General features: G+C 39.6%; 1 non-coding gene across 1 annotated transcript; it reads right to left on the bottom strand.

Annotated features, from left to right (window-relative positions):
- Window positions 1-8,813: 8,813 nt before the first annotated feature.
- Window positions 8,814-8,949, bottom strand: LOC123462405. The gene has a single exon (XR_006638228.1). It is a non-coding gene; the product is annotated as a U4 spliceosomal RNA (small nuclear RNA).
- Between the last annotated feature and the right edge of the window lie 13,258 nt (window positions 8,950-22,207).

Genomic DNA, 22,207 nt, shown 5'->3' with positions numbered 1-22,207 from the left:
GCCTCCCTGAGACTACATAGTTAATTCCAGGTCAGCCTGGGCCAGAGTGAGACCCTATCTTAAAAAAACAATAATAATTCAGGGTATAGTAGAAAGAGAAGAATTTTGGATCCAAAGGCATAGCAGGTATTTTAAACAAAATCACAGAAGAAAATTTCCCCCAAATAGGGAAAGAGATGCCAATACAGATATAGGAAACCTTTATAATGCCAAACAGACAAAATCAGGAAAGAACCTCTCCTTCCCATGTTATGATTAAACTACTAAACACACAAACCAAAGAAAATACATTGAAAGCACTTAGAGAGAAAACTGAAGTCAAATATAAAGGCAAGCCCATCAGAATAATAACACATTACTAAACACAAACTTTAACAACCAGAAGGGAGCTGGGTGTGGTGGTGCACACCTTTAATCCCAGCACTCAGGTATGCAGAGGTAGGAGGACTGCTGAGAGTTCAAGGCCACCCTAAGACTACATAGTTAATTCCAGGTCAGCCTGGAACAGAGTGAGACCCTACCTCAAAAAACCAAAAAAATAAAAATAAATAAATAAATAAACCAGAAGGGCTTGTAATGATGTATTCCAAGTTCTGAAAGACGAATGATAAGAACAAATACACTCCTTTCAATAATAACTCTTAATAACAATGGCCTCAATGCCTCAACTAAGAACACAGGCTTGTCGACTGGATTAAAAGGCAAGATTCTTCTATTTGTTTCCTTCAAGAAACTCACCTTTCCATGAAAGACACATACTTTCTTACAGTAAAAAGAAGGAAAAAAATGGCATTGTAAGCAAATGGGCCTTGGAAACAAGCAGGTGTTGCTATTCTGACATCTGACATACAAATGGCATTAGTTAGGAAAGATAAGACAGTTGGTTAAAGATAATTCTAAACATATATGCACTGAACATGCTCCCAATTTTCTCAAACAAACACCACTAGACTTAAGGTCACAGATAACAGCTAGCACAATCGTAGTGGTGACTTCCACACACCACTCCCATCAATGGACAGGTCAACACAGCAAAAAATAAACAGATAAGCATCTGGATTAAAAAAATCATAGAACATATGGATCTAACATATCAACAGAACATTCCATCCAAATGCTGCAGAATACACAATCTTTTCAGGTGTACCTGGAAAATTCTCTAAAATAGACCACATATTAGGACATGAAGCAAACCTTAACAAACACAGGAAAATTGAAATAATTCCTTATGCTCTGAGTACAGTGGGATTAAACTACAAATCAACAGCAATATAAAGTATAGAGCAAACACCAAAACATAAACTAAACAGTACATCTGAGTGATGAGTGGGTCCTTGCAGAAATCAAGAAAGAAATAAAGGGATTCATAGGATCAAGTGAAAATGATAACACACCAAAATCTTTGGGACATGATGAAGACAGTCCTAGGAGGAAAATTTGTAGCTTTTAGAAATGTTGAAAGCAAACAACTTAATGCTTCACCTTAAGGCATTAGAAAATGAAGAACAAGGAAAACCAAAAATTAGTAGATGGGAAGAAATAATAAAAATTCGGGCAGCAATTAATGGAATAGAAACAAAACAAAGAATCAATGAAATGAAGAGATGGTTCTTTGAAAGGATAAACAAGACTGAATGCACGCTTAGCAAATCTGACCAAAAGAAAGAGAGAAGAGACACAAATTAATAAAATTAGAGATGAAAAAGGCACCATTATAACAGATACCAGTGGAATCAGAAAATCATAAGGACATACTATAAGAACATATACTCCACTAAGTTTGAAAATCTGAAAGAAATGGATGAATTCCTTTATTTATATGACCTACCAAAATTAAATCAAGATGAGATAAACCATTTAAACAGACCTATACCAAGCACAGAGTTAAAAACAGCTATAAAAAACATCTTGGGTTGGAGAGATGACTTAGTGGTTCAGAAGCTTGCTGGTGAAGCCTAAGGACCCAGATTCAAATTTCCAGGTCCCATGTAAGCTAGATGGCACATGGTGGCACTTGCATCTGTAGTTCTTTTGCAGTGGCTATAGGTCCTGGAATACCCATTCTCACTCTCTCACTCTATCGCTCTCTGTCTCTAATAAGTAATTACAATAAAAATGAACCAAAAAAAAAAACACAACTAAAAAAAGTCCAGACCCAGATGGATTCACTGGTGAATTTTATCACACTTTCATGCAAGAACTAATATCAATGGTTCTCAAACTTTTCCACAAAATAGAAAAAGGAAGGATTACTATCAACTCTTTCCATGAAACCGGCATTACTCTGATACCAAAAATAGACAACAATAGAACAAAAAAAGAAATTTACAACCCATCTCCCTCATGGACATAGTTACATAAATTCTCAACAAAATACTGGTAAACAGAATACACGAGTATATAAAAAAGATCATATAGGGCTGGAGAGATGGCGTAGCGGTTAAGTGCTTGCCTGTGAAGCCTAAGGACACCAGTTCGAGGCTCGAGTCCCCGGGACCCACGTTAGCCAGATGCCCAAGTGGGCGCAAGCATCTGGAGTTTGTTTGCAGTGGTTGGAAGCCCTGGCACGCCCATTCATTCTCTCTCTCTGTGCCTCTTTCTCTCTCTGTCTGTAGCTCTCAAATAAATAAATAAAATAAACAAAAAAATTAAAAAAAACCACATCATATACCCGGACCAAGTTGGCTTTATCCCAGAGATGCAGGGGTGGTTCAACATGTACAAATCAATAAATGTAACACATTATAAAAATGGACTGAAGAACAAAAATCACATGATCATCTCAATAGATACAGAAAGGCATTTGACAAAATTTAACATTCCTTCTTGGTAGAAATCCTAAAGAACCTGGGAAGAGAAGGAACATATCTCAATATAACAAAAGGTCTTTATGACAAACCTATTACCAATATAGTACTCAACGGGGAAAAACTTGGAGCTTTTCCACTAAAATCAGGAACAAAACAAGGGTGTCCACTGTCTCCAATTTTATTTAATATAGGACTGTTAAGTCTTAGCTATAGCAATAAGGCAAGAGGCACACATAAAAGGGAAACAAATTGCAAAGGAAGAAATCTAATTATTATTTGTAGATAATATGATTCTATACATAAAGAACCATAAAGACTCAACTAGCAAACTTTTGGAGCTGACATTTTTAGTAACATAGCAGGATACAAAATTAACACACATAAATCAGTAACCTTCTTATATATTAAGAACAAACATGCTGAGGATGAAATCAGGGAAACACTTCCATTCACAGTTGCCTCAAAAAACTAAAGTACCCTGGAATAAATCTAACTAAGGAAGTTAAGCATCTCTACAAAGAAAACTTTAAAACACTTAAGAGAGAAATTGAAGAGGACACTAGGAAATGGAAAGACATCCCATGTTCTTGGATTGGAAGAATCAATATTGTGAAAATGTCAATCTTACCAAAGGCAATCTACACATTTAATGCAATCCCCAACAAAATCCCAATGGCATTCTTCACTGAAATACTAAAAAGAACCCTAAAATTCATTTAGAAGCACAAAACCTCAGATAGCCAAAACAATTTGGAGGAACAAAAATAAGGTTCCACCATATCTGACATTAAGATATATTACAGAGCTATAGTAGCAAACAGCATGGTATTGGCACAAAAACATCATGCAGATCATTGGAACAGAATATAGAAGCCATGTGTAAATCTAGGCAGCTACTGCCACCTGACTTTTGACAAAAATGCCAAAAAATAGTCATTGGAGAAAAGACATCCTCTTTAACAAATGGTGCTGTGATGACTGAATATCTATACGTAGAAGGATGAAAATAGATCCTTATCTCTGGATCCATTGACAAGAATCAAGTCAAACGGATCAAAGACTGTAGTATCAGACATGAAACTGAGAAATTGCTAGGGGAGATCGTAGGAGACACAGTTTAACATATTGGCCTAGGCAACAACTTTCTGAATAGAATCTCATTTGCCCAGGAAGTAAAATGACTGATCAACCACTGGGACCTAAAAAACTGAAAAGGTGTATTTATTTATTTTTTTTGAGGTAGGGTCCCACTCTAGCCCAGGCTGATTTGGAATTCACTATGGAGTCTCAGGGTGGCCTTGAACTCATGACGATCCTCCTACCTCTGTCTCCCAAATGCTGGGATTAAAGGTTTGTGCCATCAACCTGGCTTTTACAAGATTTTGTACAGCAAAGGAAATGGAATAGACCAAAGAGGCAACGTAGAGAATGGGATAAAATCTTTGCCTGCTATACATTTGACAGAGGATTAATATCCAGAACATACAAAAAAAAAAAAAAAAAAACCAAAACACTAAATGATAAGAAATCAAACAACTCAACCCAAAGATGGACTATGAAATAAATAGAGAGTTTTCAAAAGAAGAAATACAGATGGCCTATGAACATAGAAAAACATGTTCTATATCTTTTGCCATCAGGGACATGCAAATTAATACTACTTTGAGATTCCATCTCCCTCCTGTCAGAATGGCTATCATCAACAAAACAAATGACAGTCAACAGTGGGAAAGATATAGAAAACGATGAACACTTCTATGATGTTGGTGGAATGTTAGCTGGTATAGCTGTTGTGGAAATCAGTGTGGAGGTTTCAGAGACAGCTAAGAATAGATTTACCATATGATTCAGCTATACCACTCCTAGGCATATATCCTATGGACTCATCTCACTGCCTTAGAGATACTTGCTCAACCATGTTTATTGTGGGTCTAACAAGATTAGATGTACCTAACTGATGAATGGATAATGAAGATGTGGTACATTTATACAATGGAGTTCTATTAAGTGGTAAAGGAGAATGAAATTATGAAGTTTGAAGCAAAATGGATGGATCTGGAAAGGATTATACTGAGTGAGGTAACCCAGGCCCAGAAATCCAAATGCTGCATGTTCTTTCTCATATGTGCATCCTAGCCTCAAATGTTTAGACTTACGTGTGAGCTGGAACCAAAAATCAGTAGCAGAAGCCACTAAGCTATCAAAGGGATTATAAGGAAGGGAGGAGAGGGGATGATTTAAGGGGAAGGTATTATATATATGTAAGTAGATGAACCAATTATCCTGGGTGCAATGGCCTAAGTAAGGTCAGGAGAAGAGACTGAGTAAAGGAAGAGTGGGGGAGAGTCAATCAAAATTTATGATATTATGAGTAAGCCATATAGAAACCCACTTCTTTGGATAATGGCACACTCAGAAGCCACCAAGTTTTACTCAAAGAATTTCAGTATCAGAGATGGGTTACCTTCCATTGAGTCATTGGCTAGAGAGTTCCCTGATGTTCTCAAAACATTACAAGTCATTACCAAGGCTTTTAGTTTCTTACCAGAAATAGATGGTAAGATCGTATTGCTGAAGATTCCACATGCTTGGGTTGCAGGTCATTGAGAAATCGAGATGGAGCTGAGCTGAAAGCCTTCCCCCTGTGAACCAGCTGACAGAAAGCTGGAAAAATCTACCCTGCATGTAGCCCTATGGGAAAGAGAAGTCATCAACAGTGAGAAACAGCATTGGACATTGCAAGTCCAGGCCAAATGTGGCATCTGGTACAATAGTGGCATGTCTGTTATGTGGGAAATCAACCACTCTATAACTGGACTTGAGGCCTGCTCCATGGGAGGGAGTACATGCCCAGTAATGAAAACCTAGTCAAATGCCTATATGGCCAGTGAGGTCATGAGCCCTAAGATAATAACACCTGCATATATTATGTCTACCAAACTGCTCTATAAGCAGTTTTCTTAATGTCTATACCCATATATTAATGCTACTCTCACTTTTGGTTAGAGAAGCTTCACTTTTCAGATTGTGGTGACCACTGGGAAGACTCAAAAGTCACCATAGTGCTGAGAAGAAATGAGAGTGGAGTGTTCAGCACTGAGACATCTCTATCATACCTTCTAAGATTCCGGGTCCATTGCAGAATAGGTGGTGGACAGAATGTAAGAGGCAAAGGAAGGCTTGGCCTGATTACCATGCAATCTTCCAAACACAAAATGGCCTGGATCTCCATGTCCTTACAGCGCCTGGTACTACCTACACAAGATCTTCATAATATGAGGAAAAGATGATAATATAAACAGAGAAACTTACTGAGAGGAGCAAGGGATATGATGAAGGGTGGATTTGTGAGGGGGAAAGTGGGGTTGGTGAGAGTATTATCATGGTTTATTGTCTATAGTTATGGCATCTGTCACTAAAATTTCAAACAATATTTTCTGCATAGTAATTTGATGGTCATGGTTAATTTTGATTGTCAAATTGATTAGATTAACAGATGCCTAGGAGGTTAGTGAAGCTTACCTCTGGCTAGGTCTGAAATGAACTTTCTAAAGATAGTCAAGTAATGAAGTCTGTGACATAATGAATGGATTAATCCCTTGATGGGCTTAGGATATGATAGCATTAAGAGATGGTCCAAAAAGAGGATGGGGCCTAGCTGGAAGTAGGTCTGAGAATATGTGCTTGAGTGTTGTATATATCTGAGACATGGCTTAATTTTGGTGGTTCAAATCAAACCCCAAACCTGAGCTCATGCCTGCTTTACTTAAAGAATTGAAATAAACAAGACTGAGAAGGATTTTATTCCAGGAACCAAAGGGTGAGGAGTGGGTACATCTTCATGGTCTAAGGGCCCATGTAAGAGTCCAGGGGCCTAGGAAAAAAGATGAATATAAAAGAAAGGCTATAGAAATAAGGGATGTCATCCTTTCCCACTAGCACCTGCCAAACTGCCAGGGTGGGAAGGAGAAAAACCTTATTGGTGGCAAAAACCTTGAGTTCTGAGAGAGGAACAGTGTAGGAGCAGGAGAATTGGAGAAAATCCTCGTGAGCAGCCAGGATTTAAATCCCAGACTGGGGCTGAGTCCAGAAGTCAGCACACCTGGGTATAGCATCTAGAAGGGGCTGAGCCTGAATTATATGTGCGCTTGAGTAATTCCAGCTCTGTGGCAGGGTCAGAGTGAATGTGTGATTTTAAGCAGCTGTTGTTTGTTTTGTCTCCATTTGGCAGACAGGAATTAAGATCCATATTTCTCCTATGGGTCTTCCTGTTTAGCTGCCTCTCCATAATGCCACCTATTTCCATCTCATACCCTTTACTGCTCCGTGTTTGTCTCCATGTGGCCTGCTCTGCTCTACCGCACCCTCGCACCTTCTGAAACTGTGAACCTTAAGTCATTTCTGTCAGGTATTGCTGTCATAGGGATGAAAAACTAGAAAATCTGACTAGTGCAAGCAGGAAATATCTCTGGATAGTCACTGGCGTAGACTGTGGCATAATGCTGTTATTGGTTATTTCTCATAGGTGGCAGCTGATGTTTTTGGGACTAAAATGTTCTCATAGTTGCCCACATGTGACTGACTCTACTCTTATCATGGGAGCTTCTAAGAACCTTCTGGGGGGCTGGAGAGATGGCTTAGCGGTTAAGCGCTTGCCTGTGAAGCCTAAGGACCCCGGTTCGAGGCTCAGTTCCCCAGGTCCCACGTTAGCCAGATGCACAAGGGGGCGCACGCGTCTGGAGTTCATTTGCAGAGGCTGGAAGCCCTGGCGCGCCCATTCTCTCTCTCTCCCTCTATCTGCCTTTCTCTCTGTGTCTATCTCAAATAAATAAATAAAAATAAAAAAAAATAAAAAAAAAGAACCTTCTGGAGTGACAGCTAGATTTTCCATGTTCTATTTATTTATTTATTTATTTTTTTTATTTGAAATAGAGTCTCACTATAGCCCAGGCTGACTTGGAATTCACTATGTAATGTCAGGGTGGTCTTGAACTTATGGCAATTCTCCTAACTCTGGGATCATCTGCTTTTCTAAGAGTCTTTGGAGAGGTAGTGGAATATTTAACATTTCTTTTAAAAAGTATTTTGTTTGTTTATTTGAGAGAGAGATAGGCAGGAGGGAGGGATGGAGGAAGGGAAAGAGAGAGAGAGATTGAGGGCGAGCGAGCAAGCATGCCAGGGCCTTTAGTCACTGCAAACAAATTCCAGACTCATGCACCACCTTATGCATCTAGCTTACATGGGTAACTGGATAATTGAACCTTGGTCCTTAGGCTTTGCAGGCAAGTGCATAAATTGCTAAGCCATCTCTCCAGACCTTTCTTTCACATTTCTAAGAACTTTCTAAAGAAATGGCTCGATCTTCCACTTTTTGAAGGACCTTCTGGAGAGATGGCTGGACCTTCTACTTTTCTAAGAATCTTCTGAAGAGATAGTTGCATCTTCCACAAAAAACAAATAGCTTGACTTAAAACTTGGGAGCAGACCTAGATGATATATCAGAAGGAGACATAGGAATGACCAAGTAAAAATTCTCAGCATCACTAATTATCAGGCAAATAAAATTCAAAACCACAATGAGCTGGGTATGGTGGTACACACTTTCAATCCCAGCACTCAGGAGGCCAGGTTTGGTGGATTACTGTGAGTTCACAGCCAGACTGGGCCTTCTGAGGTGAGTTATAGATCAGCCTGGGCTGGAGTAGGACCCTACCTTGAAAGAAATAAACAAAAACAAAAACCATAGGGATATATCACCTCATTCAAGTATGAATAGCTACTATCCAAAAAACTAAAGATAATAAGTATTAATGAGATTGTGGAAAGAAGGAACTCTTGAACATTGTTGGTGGGAAAGTAATTTACTAATCATTTTTTCTCTGCCATCATGGAGCTTCCCCTCAAGTCTATAAGCCAAAGTAAACCTTTTTATTCTCCCAAAAGCTGATCTTGGTCAGGTGATATCTGCCAGCAATGTGAACCTTACTGAAACACTAATGTTGGTACCAGGGAGTGGTGTCATTTGCTGCTAGACATCTGACTGTGTGGCCTTTTGGAGATGATTTTTAAAGTTTTCAATTAGCAATAATTGCGCCTTGGATAAACCTCATTGGCTATGATACTGCCACTGCGCAAAGCTGGAGATGATTTTTAAAAGGAATGTGGAATGATTGGAAACCTTGGCCTAAGTGATGGCTTTTAGTACTGTAAGTACAAATTGATGGACAATTCTGGTCAAACTCAGACCTGAATGGAGTAAGAGCTATGGTATGTGAGGTTTGGCTTATGAGGGTGAGAAAAACAGCCTCGTTTGAACTGGGCTAAAAGCAGTTTGTGTAAGAAGTTTGCTGTTATGACTACATCCTGAAAATTTATGCAGGGTTGCTTTATGTAAAAATGGACTGGTGAGAGCAAAGGGATATGGCACAGAAAGAAATATTTAGGCTAAAACTGCTGTCTGTTCATCTGCAATTGCACTAGAGATTATAACCATTGAAATTGGGCCAGCTGATTTGCATTGGGACAACAGAAATAATGTCGACTCTTTTGAAGGGGCTTGAATGCTTGAGTGTTCTGTTCTTCAAAGTCTGCTTTATTTTCTCTTGGATCAACAAATTAGCATTCTACTTGGTATTATGGAGTATAAGAAATGCAGGAAAGAGAGCCCGGCATGGTGGCGCACGCCTTTAATCCCAGCATTTGGGAGGCAGATCACCTTGAGTTTGAGGCCACCCTGAGACTGCACAGAAATTCCAGTTCAGCCTGAGCTAGAGTGAAGCTCTACCTTGAAAAACAAAAACAAAACAAACAAACAACAACAACAACAACAAAAGCAGGAAAGAGAGGGTCATTGAATTTGCAACGTGGTCTTGTGTTTTGGAAATGGCCATGGGCAGAGTGAAGCAGGTTTGCTGGATGTCTGCCTGGAGACTCCATGAGGCCATGAGGATGAACATGGATTGCAATGGAGACCCAGTGGAGATGCCAGGACCATGAGATGGCTGCTAAGGAAAGCTGCCTGCCCTGGAAGAAGTTTTCCAGGATTGTGAGCAGCCAAGATGGAGGGGCGGAATTGGAACTCTAGAGACTTGTAGCTGATTAGGGTTATCAGAATTGAAGACTTGTCCCTGGCTAGAGTTGTTGGACTTGGAGCTACAGAGTTTAATGTTTGCCCTGTTTAAATTTTGTATTGGCTGAATATTTCTTTGAGTGCTATCTTTTGCAGTATGTTTATTTTGTGCCATTATGTTTTTTTTTGTGTTTTTTTTTGGTTTGTGTTCTGGTATTATGCCTCACTTAAAAGGCCTTGGATTATGGGGCTATTTGAACATCATTGGGATTGGTAAAAAAATATGGGAACTTTTAAATTTGGACTAATACATTGCATTATATATCATGTATGTTTATCAGTTTATGGGGACCAGGGGCAGAATGTGGTGGTTTGATTCAGGTGTCTCCCATAAACTTAGGGGTTCTGAATGCTAGATTCTCAGCTGATGGAGATTTGGGAATTAACACCTCTTGGAGGCAGTGCATTGTTGTGGGTGGGCTTTTGGATATTATAGCTAATTTCCCTTTGCCAATATTTGGCACATTATCCTATTGCTATTTTCCTACCTTATGTTGGCCAGGGGGTGATGTCCACCTTCTGTTCATGCTATCGTTTTATTCCCGCCATCATGAAGCTTCCCCTCGAGTTTGTAAGCCAAAATAAACTTTTTTTTTTTCCCCACAAGCTGCTCTTGTTTGGGTGATTTCTGCCAGCAATATGAACTTGACTGAAACACTGGGCCATCAGATTTTGTAAGATAGTTCCTTAGCTACTGAGCCATAGCTCCAGCCCTAATTTTAATATCTTTTATTCTTTAAGATGATGTATCAAATGACATTTTAATCATTTTAATGGAAAATATTCCCATTTAAAGTAAATTTTATTTTTATAAACATTTACAATTGTTATATCCTATTTTAGATTGCTTTTTATATTTGTATTTTTCAAGGTAAGGTCTTGTTCTAGCCCAGGCTCCCTATAATTCACTATGTGGTTTCAGGGTGGCCTTGAACTCATGGTGATTCTCTTACCTCTGCCTCCCAAGTGCTGGGATTAAAGGGTCGTGCTGCCAAGTCCGCCTGCTTCTTACATTTTAAACCAGATACTAAATGCACATGGTACAATATTCAGAATGACATATAGTGGGGCTGGAGATAAGGCTTAGCAGTTAGAGGCACTTGTTTGGAAAGGCTGCCTGCTCTCCTTAGCCACCCATGTAAAGTTGGACAGACTTTCACTTGCAGCAGGAAGAAACCATTTAGCATACGTGCACACATGTGCTCACACACAGGTAAATAAAAGTTAAAATAACAACAAAAAAGGGATATAGTGAAATTGACTGTTTGCATTTTTGTCCCATTTACTTCATTCTCTTTATGACCAGTGCTTGGAGATGCCCCCAGAGATCTTTACATCAGTGTTCTTTTTTTTTTTTTTTGTTGACCAAGGTAGGGTCTCACTCTAACTCAGGCTGACTTGGAATTCACTGTGTAGTCTCAGCGTAGCCTTGAACTCATGGTGATCCTCCTACCTCTGCCTCCCGAGTGCTGGGATTAAAGGCGTGCACCACCATGTCCGGCTCATCACTGTTATTTCAATATATGTATTTATAATTTATTTATTCAGTTGTAAGGAGAGAGAGAGATTGATTATTGCTTTTTTTATTGAGAGAATGGGTACACCAGGACCTCTATCCACTGCAAATGAACTCCAGATGCATCTGGCTTTATGTGGGTATTGGACAATCAAGCCCAGACTGTCAGGCTTTGCAAGAAAGTGTCTTTAGTGGCTGAGCTATCACTCCAGCCTCTATACATTTTTTATATATTGCTTTTTCTCATTAAGAATTTTTAAGGAAATTGACTCAAGAAATGTTTTCCCAAGACTCAGCTAATGAAGGCTTTCTGCCCTGTGTTTACCAACTCTATCAGTCAATTTTTTGAAAACAGTTTTCCATCAGACTTATATGTGTAAAATTTCCATTGTTTTTTTTTTTTTACAAGAAGTAATTAATACCTTTCTTTCCCTCACCATGGCTACTACCACAGATCCAGTTCTTACAAGACCTCAGTCAGAATAGACGGACCTCAAGACCACAGATTTTTCAAATTAGAAATGATCTTGTTTTTCTAGTATGGCTGCTGTGCATAATAAAAAAATGAAGGAGTGGTGAACCTTTAACAAGGGCCGACATGTCAGGTTCATTAGGGATGTTGTGGCTGCTCTCAGGTGGTTTCTGGGTACTTGACAGTGAAATGAGAGGGTATGCAGGAGCTGCTAATGGTTTCTTAGAGAAGATGCTTGTAGTCCGTTTTAATGGGCAGCACAGCTTAAGAATTTGATTTGAGTTAAGAAAATATGACATTTCATTTGGACTGATTTTCAAATCCCTACATTCTCAGCCTGGCTAGATAAGGAAGCCAAGGTGTCAGTAAAGTGCTCACAGCCAGGCTTGTGAATAAATTTGTTGCAGACTTTGCTGATGTTTTAAAAACTTGACTTCAGGGGCTGGAGAGATGTCTTAGCAGTTAAGGCACTTTCCTGCAAAGCCAAAGGACACAGGTTCAACTCCCCAGGACCCACATTAGCCAGATGCACAAGGTGGCACATGTGTTTGGAGTTCATTTGCAATGGCTGAGGGCCCTGATGCACCCATTTTCTCTCTATCTGCCTCTTTCTCTCTCTCCCCCTCTCTATCTCCCTTGCAAAAAAAATAAAAAAATAAAAAATTAAAAAATAAATAAAAACTTGACTTCAGTAGATGGTATCCAAAACAAGGGAAGGAAAAACAATTATTACCGAAACAATTTGTAGTGGGAACTTCTCTGGAATGATTACTCTGACATCAAAGTGAGTGGAAGAGAGGAGTTTATTGACTCAGGGACCAGAGCTAGGATCACTCCCGAAGCAGCTCCAGCCCCCCCCCCCCCCCCCCCCCCGCTCAACCTTCACTTTTGCTTCAATTATACTCCAGCAGCAAAGTGGATTCCATAGCAGCAAGGGGGTGGGGGAGGGTGAGCAAGTAAGCAGGGGCTTTCCAAAAGCATCTGTGGCAGTGGGCTATGTGGTTTCTATTGCCAAGGGAAACCTCTGTTTTGTCTTAGCCATTTCCTCCTTTTGACTGCTCTGGGGGTGGGGAGCTCCTTTTCTGGGACGTTCTATTGAGCAAGAACAGGTTGTATCTGGTGATAATAAGTAGGCAACAATAAACACCAACAATAAGCCAGCACTTAGCAAGTGGTCTTTTCTGCCTCAACTCCTCCTCTTCACCTTCATAATGCCTTATGATCTAATCTTGATGAGATTTGTTGGTACTCTTTGCCTATCACCTATAACTTTATTGCTCCTGTTCTTGTTTGGATGAAACTGGATAGGTCATTTAGGATGCATGGTCCTAGTAGGACCCCCCCAACATTGCCATTATAAGGGGGCCCAGGCTGGAGAGATGGCTTAGCAGTCAAGGCACTTGCCTGCAAAGCCTCAGGACTAATGTTTCATCTCTTGCCAGATCCCACATAAGCCAGATGCACAAAGGTGAGGCAAGCACAAGGTTGCACATGCCCACTAGGTGGCACAAGCTTCTGGAGTTTGTTTGCAGTGGCTGAGGCTCTGGGGCCTTAATTCTCTCTTTCTCTTTCTTTATAAACAAGAAAAAGGGAAAAAATAAGGGGCCCTACTAAAGGAACCAGCCAGGGTCTCCATGTAGACCACGTTGTTCTCCCTTGCTAAGTTCTGGGAATCACTGTGGAGTCAAGAATGTACCAGTCAGTCTCTTTGGGGAGGACAATGCCTCAAAGTACATGGTTGCATCCTGGGGCTCTTACATTCTTTTTGCCTCCTCTTACGCAAAGTTTCTGAGCCTTGGAGGGCATGTTAGAAGTCACTTTTAGTGCTGAGCTCTCAGCATCCTCTGATTTTCTGCTCTGATGAGTCTCCTCAGTGTCCACCTCCATCTTTCTGGAGATATAATGTTTCCTGGCCCTGGCAGATGTGATGCGAATGACTCATCTTATGCTAGGCAGTTGCTGCTTTATTCTTAATTTTAATGCCACCCCATCTCATTCTTTTTGATATAGTCTTGTTATATATCCTGAGCTGACATTAAACTCTCCATCTTCCTGTCTCTAGTCTCCCAAATTCTGGGATTATAGACATGTGCCTCCACACTCAGCTGGTTTAAAGAAAATGCTTTAAAGTGATTTTTTAAAATATGTAGAATTCAAATTTTATTTTACATCAAATTTATGATATATGTCGATTAACAGCTAGGCATGATGCCTCACACCTGTGATCCCTGCACTTGGGAGATAGAGCTAGAAAGATGAGGAGTTCAACTTCCTCCTTGGCTACATCGTGAGTTTGAGCCAGCCTGGGCTACATTAGACTCTGTCTTAAAAAACTAAAAGAAGAAACAACAGGACAATAATAATTTCAAAAAGAAACAAAGGTGCAATATAAATGGGCTAATTAAAACTGGGTGAAGATTAGAATGATTGTTTCTAATTATTTATATAATTTTTATTATCCTTGGTATACTTTTCCACCTAGTTTTATGGTCCTGATGTATTAATCAGGGTTCTGTAGAGGAACAGAACAGATAGAATCAATTGTATTAAAAGGGTATTTATTGGACTAACTTATGAACTAGCTCTCAGGTTGCAGGCCTGAGAGTCAAGGAATCTGGTGGCTGCTCAGTCCATGAGGCTGGATGACTCAGCAGTGCCATTCTGAGGCGTCCTGGAGAGACGCTGCTCTTCAGTCCATGGTGGTCTTCAGTCCACACTGGAAAGCAGCAAGCAGTGAGCAGCACCAGCAGCCCTGTGGGAGGAGGAGATCTTTCCTTCCCAAAGTTTCCTTATTTAAAGTCCCCCACACCCCTCTGAGAGGGGCCACTCTGGGAGAAGGGCTCATCCTGGGGGAAGGATTCCTCCTTTGTTAATCCTTCCTGGAAGCAACCTCAGAGACCCACTTATGAGGAATGTCTGTGGATTCCTAAACAGATCAAGTTGACACAAATTTAATCATCCCACCTACCATGATGCTACCTGCCATATTGTGTGATACCACCAAGAAGATCTCACTGGAGCTTGCTTTATGCTGTTATGACTCAATTGTGGAATGTGTTTTACATAATTGTTTGTTATTTTAACCTAAATTGTGGCTAGTTCACTATATGATAAAGAATTTCCTGAGAAACATACTGCCAGAAAACTCTCTGTTTTATTTGGGTTAATCCAGAAGCCAGTGACTGAGCCTCTACTGTGAACTATAATGGGGAGGTGGCCCACGACATACCCACATGTCTGAAGTTAAGAGGGGCACAGACTCAAGAGAAGGGTAAGCTGTGAGACTTTAGGGAGAGTTAGAATTAAGAGGAACAATCCAGAAGGAAGCCTGAAAAGATCTCCCTGTCAAAGGGAAGGAGAATCTAAGAAGCTAACTAGTGCGCACACGCGACACACACACACACACACACACCACTCAGGTCTAAATATATGAACCAGGCATCCAATTAGACTAAGCTTCATAACCAGCTCAGGTGTGTAAGTGAGGAACCTGATTGGTTGGTGGGTTCTAGAGGCTGATTCAGGTGCTAAACCTGGGGAAAGTTGAGGAAGAAGCAGGAAGCTGATGCTGGAGTTGCTGCTTTCAGCCATCTTGGATGGGACTGGATCAGAGTCAGGTTCTAGTCCTACTAGGGCAGGCAAGGTGACATCTATATTTTCTTAAGCCAGTACCTAGCTAACTATTTACCAGGAGAAAAGATACCTTGCTTCTAATCCGTATTAATAACAGTAAAGTTTGATGCTGTTTGGAGCATGAACAAAGCCATGTAAGCACTCAGGTATATGTTGTATACTCAGAGTATATGTTGTGATTGTAGAGTTTAATATTGTTCTCAGCATGAAGACAGCTATGTAGACACAGGCCAGGAAGCAATCAGGAACTCCACCCAGATGAAGACAGCATTTTCTTCCATTGTATCTGGTTTCCTTTACTTGGGGTTATGTCAAAGAGATTTATTTACATTGTCATAGAGAGTTGGGTATATTCTATTCATATAGTACCATTCAAGAGTATAATTAAATAGTGTTCCATTATGTGAATATACCACAGCTTATTTTCCATGCTGGTGTTGATGGATATTTGAGTAAGTCTCAGCTTTTATCAATTATGAAAAGTGCTGTTATGCATTTTTGTGTGTTCTTGTGAACATATGTGCACAGGTCATATTATTGGCATATGTTTAGTTGTAGTAAATAGTGCCAGATACTTTTCAATATGTTTGTTTCAATTTAGACTCCCACTATGCATGACAGTTTACAGCATATGTCAATTTATACTCCCATATCGGTATATGAAAGTTTATGTTTCTCTATGTTCTTGCCAACACTGGGTATTATTTTAACGTGGTACTAAGTGATATTTCATCATGTTTTCAAGTTTATAATCACGATGCCCAAATTGTGCACCTTAAGCCTTTACTTAATCTTTTCCATTTTCAGTTTTATTTTTCTAATTGCTTTTCTGTTCTTTATATAGTTTTGGATGAAAAGTTGTGTCTTATAAATGTAAAGATATTCTACTATATGGGTTACTGTTTTGGTTTCTTCATAGTGTATTTTCAAAATATTTTCTTGAAAACTTCCACCCATGTGCACAATGTACCATGTTCATAATTCCCTCCTACCACTCTTCTTTGTTTCGCCTCCCATATGCCCCTTCTACCAAATCCCTTCTTTCCACCTAATTCCTCTTCTATTTTGATTTCTTCACTCCCCCTTCGTATTACACAGGTCTTGTGTAGGTAGCATCAGCCACTATGAGGTTATGAATATAATGGCACTTTGTATTAGTAAGACAGCATCCCAAGGCACTCCTCCACGTCCTTTAGCTCTTACATTGTTTTCACCACCTCTTCTCCTCAGCCAATAGAGTTTTTTTGAGGACCAGAATTTCTCAATCTTGTTGTAATTTGATTTTTAATCTTTTGGATATTATTCACACTTTTGGAAATTTTTTGACTATTTCAAGGATATTGAAAAACATCCTAGTATATTTTCTTCTCAAATTTTATTAGTTTGTCTTTTATAGCCAGGCTTGTAATCTACTTAGAAATGCTACTTAGAAATGGTTTCAGAGAGACACATTTTGTTTTCCATACAGATACTCCATCAACTGGACGTTACAGAACAGTTTAAAAATATTTAAACCTGCTCAATTTAAATAATTGTGTTGTTTTACATGGAATGGTCATTGTGTAGATAAGCCAGAGTCACTGGTAGAGAGCCAGAAAATTCTTAATCTCCAGAAGTTTCCTCAGCACCTGCAGCTTCATCCCTTCAGCAATGTGACTAATACTTACAAAATCTTGAAAGCAAGAAGACAGGTCCTTTATCCGTTCATATCTCAGTGCAATGAGGTGACTGACACCTGTACTTGCAACACACTTGTGAGCTATTCTACAGGCTTAAGTAATTCATATAGTTTTTGTACTACATTCTGTGATGGTTGATTTCAATTACCTGCTTGGTTAGATGAAGAAATGTCTAGAGCATTAGTGAGAAACAACACTGAATAGGTTTGTGCAGGTATTTCAAGAGGGGATTAACTGAATGGGGAAGACTTTTCCTGAATATAGGTGCCACTAGCCCGTTGGTTGGGGTTCCAGATGAAATAAAAATGGGGAGAGGAGAGAAATCAAGCTCAGAAACAGCATTTTTCTGTTTCTTCTTCTTTTCCACTGTGCTGAGGAACGAGGAGATGAGGAGTCCTAGCTTCATGCCACTGCTGCTGTGCCTTCTTCCCATGGGGGAAAGTCTCCTCTCCAACCATGAGCTGAATATAAATAAACCCTTCCCTCCTTAAGTTGCCTCGAATCATGTATTTGGTCACAGCATCAAGAGTAGTAACTAATATATGTACCACAAATATCCCTTTTTGATGTGCTTCATAGGATTAGATACTATCAAAGGATCTGAACCTTGGGAAATATTGGCATTGGAATGACTTTCTCAAACCCAACATGTATATATCGAGAACATTAGAGATACTGAATCCAGGAAACTTCAACTTTTAAGTATATTTACTCAAATAAGTTAATACGTATTAGCTACTCTCAACATTTATAGGAATGTGTAGAAGCCATATTTTGCAATCTGAGGAAAGCAGTGTATGTAACATGGTTCCCTGATCTACAGTTTCACACTCTGAGCTTTGAGTTACCAATTGCCAAGTATGACATGAAAATTTTAGAAATAATTAATAAGTTTCTAATAGCTTTTCTTATAGCATAACAATTGCTATTTTTTGTTATCTTATATAATGATTCATATTTACTATCAAATTGACAGGATCTAGAATGTGTAGGAGACAAATCTCTGGGCATGCCTGTGAAGGGTGTTTCTAGATTGTGTTTACTGAGATTCATTCTGAGTGTGCACTCACATGACATGCATGGTCTGGGGAATAAAGGATGAAGAGGAAAAAGCAAACGGAGCATCAGCATCCCTCCCTCTCAGCTTTCTGACTGCACATGCAGTGTGACTGGCTGCTTCACCACCTTTGTCATGGTGATGGAAAGATGAGGCTTTCCTCTCCTATGTTTCCCAGAGCAGATCTCATCAGCTGAGAATAACACTGAAATTTGAAAGCTCCAAGCCTAAGGCCACTGGTTAGATAAGCCAGAAAGAACCATTGGTAGATAGCCAGAAAATTCTTAATCTCCAGAAGTTTCCCCAGCACCTGCAGCAGCTGCACCCATTCAGCAGGGTGTCTAATACTTACAAGGTCTTGAAAACAAGAGGACAGATCCTCCATCTGTTCATATCTAAACACAGTGAGGTGACCGACTCCCACACTCCCAACACACTTGCAAGACATTTCCAGTTAGGGTATCAGTTGTCCCTTGGATTATGAGCTGAGGAATCTTGTGGAGGGTGAGTGAATTGGCTCAGCCCTAGACAGGAAAGCTAAGTGTGTGTGTGCTAGGTGTGGTCATTCATGCCTATAATTTCAGCTCTTAGAGGTTGAGGCAGGAGAATTTTTGAAAGTTTGAGACTATCCTGGACTATATTGTATCCTAAAAAGTAAAAACTATGTGTAAAAATAAAAATCTCCAAATGTGACCAGCAGCAGAGACCCCTGGTATGAAAAGAAATGGAAATCAGACCCTTATCTAGTACAGGCTGAGCACCAGCATAGATCATAGGGAAGGCATCACCATTTGAGATGACTAAGAAGAAAGGTTGTCAGGAATGGAGAACAAAGTCAAGCACATATCATACCAAATACGAGTGGTGGTGATGGAGAACAAACATGATCACTATGTCCAAGAAGTCTTGGGATAGAAGAAGGAGCTCAGATGAACATGAGAGGCACAGAAAAACTATTCAGTGAAATTATGTCAGAAAATTTCCCACATCTAAACAAAAAAAAAAAAAAAAAAGGACATTGAAAGACAAGAGGAATTTAGAACCCCAAATTGACATGGCCCAAGAAGAGCCTCTACTCAGCATATTTTAGTCAAGGTGCCAACAATACAAAGCAAAGGAACATTACTAGGAGCTGGCAGAGAGAAACACCAGCTCACCTACAAAGACAGAAACTTCACCAGATGTTTTGATAGCAATCCTGAAAGTCAGAGAAATGAGGAATAATGTATTTCAGGCTCTAAAAGAAAATAACTACAAACTGAAGTTGCTATATTCAGTAGAGATATTTCTTTTTTAAAGATCTTTCTTGAGAGAGAGAGAGAGAAGAGAGATAGAGAATTGGTGTGCCAGGGCCTCAACCACTGCAATTGAACTCCAGATGCTTGTGCCTCCTAGTGGGCATGGGCAACCCCATACTTGCCTCACCTTTGTGCTTTTGGCTAACCTGGTGTCTGGAGAGTAGAACATGGGTCCTTGGGCTTCACAGAAAAGTGCATTAACTGCTAAGCCATCTCTCCAGTCCTCAGTAGAGATATTTCTTAAAATGTACAGAGAAACAAGGATGTTTGAGAACAAGCACAGACTAAGGCAGCTGATGATTAACAAGCCAGCACTGCAGAAGATTCATATGATAATAGTATACACAGAGGAGGAAGACAATCTCAATCTTGGGAGTACAGAGGAATAGACAAACAAAGGGGAGTTAGACAGAAAGCTACTGTGTGTTTCAGAGTAAGGCGTCAAGTACCAAATACTAATAAGGGAGAAAGAAGAGAACAAATAATCCAACCAGGGAAATAGCCAACACAATTATAGGAGTTAGTGAGCATCTCTCAACAATAACTTTAAATATGAATGTCCTCAACTCAGCAACAAAGAGATCCAGATCAGGCTGGAGAGATGGCTTAGCGGTTAAGTGCTTGCCTGTGAAGCCTAAGGACCCCGGTTTGAGGCTCGGTTCCCCAGGTCCCACGATAGCCAGATGCACGAGGGGGCGCACGCATCTGGAGTTTGTTTGCAGTGGCTGGAAGCCCTGGCTCGCCCATTCTCTCTCCCTCTATCTGTCTTTCTCTCTGTGTCTGTCACTCTCAAATAAATAAATAAATAAATAAAAAATGAACAAAAAAAATTTTTAAAAAAAGAGATCCAGATTGGCTGATTGTATTGAAAAACTAGATCCAGTCCAGCATGGTGGCCCACGCCTTCCATCCAGCATTTGGGAGCAGAGGTAGGAGAATCGCTGTGAGCTTGAGGCTAGCCTGAGACTACAGAGTAAGTACCAGGTGAGCTTCGGCTATAGTAAGACCCTACCTCAAAAAGACAAAAAACCTCACAAAACCCCAAGACAAAAAATAACAAAAAATCCACCCAAAACAAAACAGCAAAAATCCCCCACAAAACAAATAAAAACCCAGAACTAGATCCAGCTATCTGTTGTCACTAAGAAACACATCTCACTGGTAGAGATACCTACAGACTGAGAGTGAAAGGATAGAAAACAATCAGGCAAACAGAAATTGGAAATAAGCTAGTAGTATAAACTATTCTGTATTCTGACAAAGGAGACTTTAACTGAATTTTTTTTTCAGAAGACATAAAGATGGTTGTTACAAATGGAACACTTAATCAAGAAGATATAGCAATTATACATATATGTGCGTGTAACATTGTGTCCCTTAATTTCACAGAACAAATGCAAATGGACATAAAAGCTCAGATAGGTCCTGATACATTAATAGTGTCTGACTTAAGTACCCATATCTCAATTCTAAATAGGCTATCCACACTAATAATCAACCCAAAAACCTCAGAGTTAAATTATATCATAGATCAAATGGAGTTAATAGATACATACAGAATATTCCATCCAACATAAACAGAATACAACTTCTCAGCAGCCATGTAACTTTCTCTGAAAAAGACAATATTCTAGTACCATTTCCATCCCTTTTTTTTTGTTCATGAAAAAGTAAAATAATAAGGCAAAATAAATAAATGCATTTTGGTTTAGAGAGCTTTCTTTTTTTAAAAGAATTTATTTATTTATTTATTTATTTATTTATTTATTTATTTATTTATTTATTTATTTATTTATTTATTTATTTATGGGGCAGAGGAGGGGCATGGGTGCACCAGGGCCTCTTACCACTGCAAACAAACTCTAGATGAATGTGCCACTTTGTGTATCAGGCTTTATGTGGGTGCTGGGGAGTCAAACCCAGGCCATCAGGCTTTGTCATCAATCACCTTTAATCAGTGATACATCGATTCAGCCCAGTAGAATGGAGTTTTCAGAGACAGATTCAAAACTTTGCTGTTTTTCTTTGTTTTTGAGGTAGGGCCTCACAGGTGGCTGTACCCTGTACAAAATAAAGATGTGGGGCCTTTATTTCAAAGGCAGCAAAAATGCCATTAAAAGTTCTAAATGTGGGCTGGAGAGATGGATTAGCAGTAAAGCACATGGCATGATTTTTGCCATTCATCATTATAATACACATGACCAATTCTAAATGCAAACCTAAGCATATTCAACTTACATGCTTTGTCACTTTATACATGCATATCCATTTGGTTCCTACTAAGTTTGTACTCTGAAATAAGCCAATTCCAGTTGGTAGGAGCCAATATTCCACTTTTCATCTCACAACTTTATTGTGATATACCTTATCAATTGTTGTAGTCTGATCTTCAGAAGTCTCACATTGCAAACCCATGATGGATGGTCCCTTTTACCACCTGTTTGCTTTCTGTTCTCTTTCAATGAGTCAGTTTGTCTCTCCTATGCCTTGATTTATGAATGGTGGTGGAAATAGCCCACACCCTATGATATGCTTGATGGCATTTCCCCATCAGGCTCTCTAGGGCTCCAGATGCTAGAATCATTGGATCTGACCAGGTTAACAAACTGCTTC

Source organism: Jaculus jaculus, chromosome 7 (genome assembly GCF_020740685.1).
Source record: "Jaculus jaculus isolate mJacJac1 chromosome 7, mJacJac1.mat.Y.cur, whole genome shotgun sequence".
NCBI classification, from domain to species: Eukaryota; Metazoa; Chordata; class Mammalia; order Rodentia; family Dipodidae; genus Jaculus; species Jaculus jaculus.
The sequence above is the reverse complement of the archived record's forward strand: the minus strand, read 5'-3'. Positions and strand labels throughout refer to the sequence as shown.